The sequence below is a fragment of the Agrilus planipennis genome, unplaced genomic scaffold (assembly GCF_000699045.2).
Source record: "Agrilus planipennis isolate EAB-ADULT unplaced genomic scaffold, Apla_2.0 scaffold256, whole genome shotgun sequence".
Classification (NCBI taxonomy): Eukaryota; Metazoa; Arthropoda; class Insecta; order Coleoptera; family Buprestidae; genus Agrilus; species Agrilus planipennis.
This window is the reverse complement of record NW_020439045.1, coordinates 329,206-336,193: the sequence shown is the minus strand read 5'-3', so window position 1 is coordinate 336,193 and position 6,988 is coordinate 329,206. Positions and strand designations below refer to the sequence as shown.

Genomic DNA, 6,988 nt, shown 5'->3' with positions numbered 1-6,988 from the left:
AATAACAGATATGCATATAGCACCTTATAATGGACCTAAACCAGCAACTAATAATCATAAAAGCCAAATAAGAATCAAAGTTTGACGTCACAGGCGCAGCACCTGCACACGTCGGTCCCTAACACAATGGGATAATGGACCAGCAGGGGAGCCCAATAATACACCAAGTTACAGTTTGTAACTTCCCTTATTGGGCACAAAAATCAAATTAACCCCAAAATAATAAAAATCAAAAATAGAAATACAAATACATATATAAAAGCTTGCCACTCAGGTCTATTTGAAACAAAATTCATTAGTGACTTACTTTTCGGCGTCGGCTAGACCTGACAGGGTTCACCGAAACCTTAATCTATCCAGCGTTGGATGTCCACGGTCCTCATCCTCTCCGTGTTGCTTGGAGGGGGGAGGGGGGAAACATCGAGAAATATCTTATCAGTAGTGACACAATTTATTACTTTAGTACTTTTCTGATCTCATCATAAAATATCGATAATGTTATTTAACTTCTAATTGTCACAATTAACCATGGTACTTTTTCAATCTGAAACAAAAGAACCAGTTAATAACAAGTCAACAACAACAAAAAGTACATTTAGTCGTTTTAAAGACCTCCTTGCTGATAATTAAAATAATTATACCTTACTACCACTAATTAGTAGTGTTGAAAAAGCAAGTATTGTAATAAAGAGGCTTAAAGCAATTGCTGTCTACTAAAAGTCATAGTATAATTACCAATAAATGTTTTTGATTAAACAAATGAAAATAATCGACATGTAACGATAATGATTTATTTAAAATTTCATTTTTTGTCGTTTTTGTTTAAGTTGTATTTTTTGTAACATCTTCCGAAACACCCTGTGTATTAATAACGAATATGGAGGCATCTTGGGTTCAGAAGAGGTAGTTTATGAAGATTGAAGAAGGAACTGTTCCAAAGTTTGCTTCTGTAGCACAGAGTGCGCTGCAGGCAGGTTATTAGTGGAATTGTACTAATCATTAATTCGATCATTAATATGTTTGTGCCTTCCTGTTTATGTATTATTCTTGTTTGGGTGTGTTAGTTTCGTAATATTTGATAAAATTAGATGTTATAAAAATACAAAAGTCTTCAAAATTAACGTTTAAAGGGCGGAGAGAATCGATATTCAACGATAAGGTATGCATTTGAATTACAATTCATGCCTCTTTAATTGGAAATTTAAATTCTTTTGTATTTTCATATTATTATTTCAATTTGTAGATAAGTTATCTTTACAAATCAAAATATGTTCTATTTTCAATGGAACCAGTTGGTTATTTTACCTGCAGGATGGTCTGAGTCTGCCTTCCAGACAAAGGGTATGTATTACAATGGTACAATATTTAAAATTTAGTTGAATTATGCTTTATAATTCAACTTATTTGTTTTATAATGAAACAAACTTTAAAATATTACCAACATTTATTTAACACTGTATACGTATTTCGCCTTATATTATTGTATAATTGTTACTCGTTATTTTGCACTATAAGGAGAAATACGTATCGAGTGTTAATTAAATGTTGGTGAAATTTTCAAAGTTTGTTTCATTATCATAATTGTAATTCACTAAGTATTAACAACAAATAATTTAAATTTATTTGTTGTATACTAAACATAAACCATTGAAGTTTGTTACAAAGCGAAATAATTACATAAACAGAGGCCTATAAGAGTAATATTCTTTTGTAAGGTACCTACCTTCTATAGGGAATAAGTCTCGGTAAATATGCAAAATGATCCTACATCTTTCGAAATAGGGAAAGCTTTAATTCTCTATCATTTGAGTCCATTCTCCTACTCAATTTGTATAGGTATTGCCAATATTTCAAAAAAGTGTAATTTTCAGTCCAATTGCTGCAAAAACAAGGGAAACATCTCAGAATTGAAGCAGCAAGATAGTAAGGAAGAACATCGACAATCTATCATTTTGACTACTTCACATGCTTTTGTTTTATGAAAAACATGTGAATTTGGGAAAAACCATAGCAAAGGTACGTCTATTTCAAGTTATTATAAAAAGGAGTCCTATTACAATGTTCTAACTACTTGTAAGTAAAAAATTACTGAGTGTCTGTTATGCATTGTAAATAGAAATGATTTGTACAAACGAATATTTCCAGTTTGGTTGTATTTCTATTTATAAAGACAACTGAGTTGCTATACATAAAGTTAAAAAAGATATTATTAAAATTAACAATTGTGTAAAATTCCTACCTTGTTAAAAGTGGGTGGAGGCCTTAATACAGAAGTCTTGAAAAAGGTTTTAAACATCCTGTTGGTCAAAACCTCTAAATCAATTTGTGTGTGTGTGTGTGTGTATCTATGTGTTGCGTGTATTGGTATTATGTTGAACAAGTCTTTCTGATATAAAAAGTCTAATTTCCATTCCAATTACTATAAAGACATAGAAAATGTTTAAGAATCCATTTTGTAAGATAACAAGTGGAAAACAAATGAAAAATTACATCTTTTATACGACTGAGAGGTTTTTGATTATATTACAGGTACCAAAGAAAAACAAGTGGTTAATTTGTAAAATGTTGTAACAGTTGACACTAGAATACCTTCTTTTGTTGATGATACTGCTTTGTATGCTTTTGTTTTATGTAAAGCAACTGAATTTGAGACAAAATACAACAAAAATACTCGTACTTCATGTTCTTAGACAAATGAGTAATTTTACAAAATTCAAACTCCAAATCAGTAAAACAGAGAACCAAAATCTGCTTCACAAGACATTTAGAAAAGATTTGTACTAACGAAAACCTGGAATTTTGTTGTATTTGTATTAAGTCATGACGAAGATGTCTAGGTATCAAAATTTTCAGTTTTCAGTTTAATATCAACAAATATATAAAAAAAAAAGCTTGCAGAAGTGCTGTTTTGTAATAAAACAACGAAATTAGTCCGTTTTCAATAATATATTCGTTGTTTTTCACAATTTTAATATTGATCATGGCGTGGATTACATTATTGAAACTTTATCTCAAAAAATAACGAAAATCATTTGGGGGCGAAATAAAAAAATACATACCTCCTGTAGTGGACCATTAAAAGAACGCGTTTTGATAAAAAGTTATTGAATTTTTACACTTTTACTATAAGAAATTTCCAAAAATTGCAGAGCTAATGTCGAGAAACAAATTCTATAAAAGTAGCGTCACTTGAAAAGACCATTATTGTCCGGCCAATCAGAGACGAGCATTAAACTTTACGTTTTCAAAGCCAACCTTCGCGATTGTTGGCGCGAAAATTTGGACATTTGAATAAACGAAGTTGAAAATTAATTAAAGTAGTTGCAAATGACTACTTTTTGATGTATTTTATTAGGTGTCTGCTTTTTTTTAAGGGGCTTGGTAAATGCTTTCGACGATTATCACAAATATGAAACACCTGCTTAAATATTTATCACAAAAAACATAAATATTGCTACCATTACATTACCAGGTTGATTTTCGAGCTGGCTACCACGTTGTCTATTTATTTCACTTAAAACTGCTTTAAATGGCCTGTTAAAGAAGAGAACACCATATCTCTCGAAACGTTAAGTGATTGCAAATGGACGACGTCGTAAGCAGCTCGAAAACCAACTTGTACCAACGACACCAGCCATGGAAACCTAAAGTTATTACCTAGTATTTTTAAACACTTATTATACCTTTGGGACTTGGCGAAAAACCTACTGTGGAATAATTAAACCAATTTTTATTTATTGTTATAAATAAGTGGACGAATATTAATACAAAATTATTTATTATTAATCACATTAAATTCGCTAACATTAAAAAAAAAAAAGAAAAATAACTACGAAATGAAAATAAGAATAAAAATAAAAACTTACAATTTTATATAATAGCTACGAGTAGGTACAAGCATTTGCCAAACCCAAACATGTATTCTTTTTGTAGCCTTTGGCAGTATTATTTCACTTTTAATTATACCGATCAGTTTAATCACTACATTCAAAATACTTTGGTACTTGTCTAGCAACGATAAGTTTACTTTTTACTTATCTAATTTGAAACGAACGCCAAAATTGACGCCATAGACTGTTCTACCTCTTTTGTTTTTTCTTCTAAAATAAAATCGATAATCGGATGATCTTGTCCATCCTGATTTTTTTTCGCGCAATCCACGAAAAAATGAAATCTATTAGTACAGGTAGAAAGAGATGAACTAACCCATTACATATTATCATAACTCATCACTAGGGGGCACACCGTTTTTTTACTAGTTTCAAAACTCACCCATAAGAGTAACTTTAAGGAATAAACACCAAAAGACTTAAAATTTAATTTCGAAAACAATTTTTTTAGAATTCGATTCGAGTAGGTAAAAATCATTTTTATTTGTATTCGAAAAACGTTTTACTCAACGTAAAAGACTTCTTCAATGTCTGCATTTTAAAATGCTAGTAACATCATTTAGATAATATTAATTAGTCCTTCTAATGCATTAAAGGAAGACCAACATAAATTGCAAGTAAAACAGCAACTAATTTAAGAATGCAAGTTGCTCTTAAATAGTTAATTAATTATAATTTAGTTTTACTGTTTTATGTTGATATGCTTTATATTGTAACCCGTCTGTGTGAGTATTGGTAATATGTTGAAGGAATGTTAGTATTAAGGACTCTCATTCCCTTCAAATTAATACAAAAACAAGAAAATGTCGTAAGATACGGTTTTATAATATAGAAAACCTAAAATTGATGAAAAATTGACATTTTAATGCTTTTGAGAAGTTTTCGACTGTATTATGGATACCAAATGAAAACAAATAGTTATTTTGTAAAATATTTTAACAGTTGACATAAGAATACCTTCTTTTGTTGATGACACTGCTCTGTATGCCATTGTTTTATGTAAAACAAATGAATTTGAAGCAAAATATAACAAAATTCTCGTATTTTGATGTTATTGTTCAAGTGAGCAATTTTACAAAACTCTAACCTCAAATGAGTGAAGCAAAGACTGAAAATCTACTTTACGAGACATTTAGAAAACATTTTTACAAGTAAATATTTTCACTTGGTCGTATCCTGTATCCATATTGAAACGTCCTTATCACTTTACATTATAAAAACAATTGAGTTGCAAAATGTAAAATGAAAAGAAAATGGTTTTCTTTTCATTTATTATTAAAACTAACAACTGTGTAGAATTCTTACCTCATTGGCATCAATGGACATGCAAGAAAGTCCTAATTTCTTTACCATGTAGAATCGATTTTATAAGGTAACAAGTGGAAAATTAATGAGAAATTATCATTTGTTACATATCTGGGGGGTTATCGAAGTTGCAGTGTATAAAGTTAAAGGAAAGTTAAATTCGTACCTTATTAATTTATTAAAGTTGATGGAAACCTCGATAGAAATGCAAGAAAATCCTATTTTCTTTGCATTGAAGGAGGTTTTGAAGGTCCTGTAGATAAAATACTTCTAGTTGATTCGTGTGGGTATGAAGATATTATGTTGAAGAAGTCTTAGCATCAAAAACTCTTAATTTTCACTCCAAATACTGTAAAAACACAAAAACGTCTTAGCAATCGATTTTTTAAGATAGCAAGTGCAAAATTAATGAAAAGTTATCATTAGTTACACATATAGGAAGTGTAAAGTTAAAAGAAAAACAAATGGATTCATGTATTATAAAAATCAACAATTCTGTAGCAGTCGTACCTTATTAAGTTATGAAAGTTGGTGAAAGCCTCGATGAAAATACAAGAAAATCTTATTTTCTTTGCATTGAAGGAGGTTTTGAAGGTCCTGCAGATGAAATACTTCTAGTCGGTTTGTGTAGGTACTCGAAGATATTATGATGAAGAAGTCTTAGCATTGAAAACTCTAATTCCCATTTCAAATACTGTAAAAACATACACAATGTCTTAGCAATCGATTTTATAGATAGCAAGTGGAAAATTAATGAAAAATTAACAGTTTTATACCTCTGTGAGGTTTTCGATTGTGTTATAGGTATCAAAGAAAAACAAATTACCATTTTGCAAACTGTTTTAATACTTGACGTTAGAATACTTTCTCTTGTTAATGATACTGCTTTGTATGCTTTTGTTTTAGGTAAAACAAGTGAATTTGAAACAAAATATAACAAAAGTTCTCATACTTTATGTTATTGTTCAAAACAGTAATTTTACAAAATTCTAACTTCAAATAACTAAAACAACCACTAAAAGCCTGTTGTACATGACAATTATAAAAGGCTTGTGTAACCAAGTGCTTGTAATTTGGTTGGATTTGTATTGGACTATTACGAAGATGTCCAGATATCAAAATATTAAATTATCGTTCTACTACCAACAAATATATGAAAAAACTTCTTGTAATAATGCAAGTTTGCAGAAACTAACGAATTTAGTTGGGTATCAACATGATATTTACAAGTTTTATCATTTTTAATATTTATCACGGCGTGGGTTGCATTATTGAAACTTTATCTCAAAAAATAACGAAAATCGTTTGGGGGAGAAATAAAAAAATACGTACCTCCTGTAATGGACCATTAAAAGAACGCGTTTTGATAAAAAGTTTTTAAATCTTAACACTTTTACTATAAGAAATTTCCAAAAATTACAAGAGCTTATTTTGAGAAGACATTTCTAAAAGAATAGCCACACAGGAAAGATGCATTATTGTCCGGCCAATCAGAGACGAGCATTAAACTTTTCGTTTTCAAAGCCAACCTTTGCGATTGTAGGCGCGAAACTTTTTAAATTTAAACAAGTGAAGCTTTTCTCTCGTTAGAAAAACATTTGAAGTTAAATTTGAGATAAGGGAATGAAGTTAAAGCCGTCGTAAATGATTATTTATTAATTTAATTTGTTTTTACATTAAATTATCGCATCAAAGCGGTAATATATGTATTTCTGTTGATTTTTATAATCGTGTTAGAATGTTATAAAATAATAGTCTTATTAATTAACATGTTAATAATATATTGAGTATAT

General features: G+C 29.6%; 1 long non-coding RNA gene across 1 annotated transcript in view; it reads left to right on the top strand.

The window, feature by feature from the left end:
* The first annotated feature begins 963 nt into the window (after positions 1 to 963).
* LOC108741199 overlaps positions 964 to 6,988 on the top strand; it is a 14,251-nt gene continuing 8,226 nt past the window's right edge. Inside the window, exons 1-3 of the long non-coding RNA XR_001938470.2 lie at positions 964 to 1,159; positions 1,244 to 1,341; positions 1,872 to 2,016. This is a non-coding gene — a long non-coding RNA (uncharacterized LOC108741199). The remainder of the gene's footprint in view (positions 1,160 to 1,243; positions 1,342 to 1,871; positions 2,017 to 6,988) is intronic.